The sequence below is a fragment of the Chiloscyllium plagiosum genome, unplaced genomic scaffold (genome assembly GCF_037043375.1).
Source record: "Chiloscyllium plagiosum isolate Xiang-an unplaced genomic scaffold, Cpla_swu_hap1 HiC_scaffold_35, whole genome shotgun sequence".
NCBI classification, from domain to species: Eukaryota; Metazoa; Chordata; class Chondrichthyes; order Orectolobiformes; family Hemiscylliidae; genus Chiloscyllium; species Chiloscyllium plagiosum.
The window spans coordinates 68,365,353-68,366,706 of record NW_028270173.1 but is presented as its reverse complement, the minus strand read 5'-3'; the positions used below and the strand labels follow the sequence as shown (position 1 = coordinate 68,366,706).

Sequence of the window (1,354 nt, the reverse complement as noted above, 5' to 3'; positions counted from 1 at the left end):
GACGCACACCGAGACGAACATCAACTGTGCCTGGAGGATCATCAACTCAGTCAAGGACGCTCTCTGGGCGGTCCGAAACCTGTTGATCTGCCAGCTGAAGGAGTTGACCCTGACGGAGTGTTGCAGACTGGCACATTCCAAGGTCCAGGACTATGTGTTGGGGGACGTCCTGAAGCTTGGGGCAGCTGCCGCCAAGGCGCGGTGTGGAAAGACCACCATGTAACATCTGCCTGCCTAAAGAAGAACAGGGGGCCCATGCAGTCATTTGGGCTCTGCTGACGCCTCAGCTAAATATATGGACATATAATTAATAAACGTACAGACCTGTATATAATAATGATAAATTCTGATCTCTGTATGTAAATGTTTACGTTTGTATGGCATGGCCAACTGTACAGACCATCAAATTATGTTATGAATAAAGTATATTTTTGTAATAAAAAAAAACAAGTCAGGCAGCATTCGAGGGGCTAAGACCGTGTGCAGTTCTGTTCTTGTCATTTTTAATGTCTAATACGTCCCTGGGTTAGAGACTGAATATGAATCTGATTTTTGCAGGAAGGAATTGGGTTTGAAGCTTGCTCCACCAACTTCGCGCATCGTCCTGGTATTGCAGTGTTCCTGGGAATGGTGCACCCCTCCTTAAAGAATCCGAAAAGCAGTTTAATTTGTTTACTTTAATATGTGTTTGCCTGGCTTTTGTGCGATTCAGATTACAAAGTTAAAAATCACGCAACACCAGGTTGTCAACCATCTGATGAAGGAGCTGCACTCCGAAATCTCGTGTGCTTCCAATTAAACCTGTTGAATTACAACCTGGCGTTGTGTGATTTTTAATTTCGTACACCCCATTCCAAAACCAGCATTTCCAAATCATGTTCTAGATTATGATTAATCTGTGTCTTCCTGCATGTTCGGCCCTCACTGTCAATGTTATTACTTCATCCTTTTCCCACCAACTCCGAACAACAAAAGGAAAACAGAATTGCCCACCAGCTCTACCTAATGTCAAACGGCATTTCAGAAAACAAAATGGAGAAGATTAAACTATTGAAGTATTCAACAGATTGGATTTTGATGAAGATGAGGGTGACTTGGATGGACTTAACGAGAGATTTTGAGAACTCTGTGAAGCACGAAAACACAGAGACTCATAGAGATGTACGGAAACAGAGACTTCAGCCAACTCGTCCATGCTAACCAGATACTCTAACCTAATCTAGTTCCATTTACCAGCACTTGGCCCATATCCCGCTAAACCCTTCCTGTTCATATACCCATCCAGATGCCTTTTAAAAGTTTTAATTGTACTAGCCTCCACCACTTTCTCTGGCGGCTTATTCCATTTTTTGCA

General features: G+C 43.1%; 1 non-coding gene across 1 annotated transcript; it reads left to right on the top strand.

Moving 5' to 3' along the window:
• The first annotated feature begins 455 nt into the window (after positions 1–455).
• Positions 456–641, top strand: LOC148141095 (U2 spliceosomal RNA). The gene has a single exon (XR_015753181.1). It is a non-coding gene; the product is annotated as a U2 spliceosomal RNA (small nuclear RNA).
• The last annotated feature ends 713 nt before the right edge of the window (positions 642–1,354 follow it).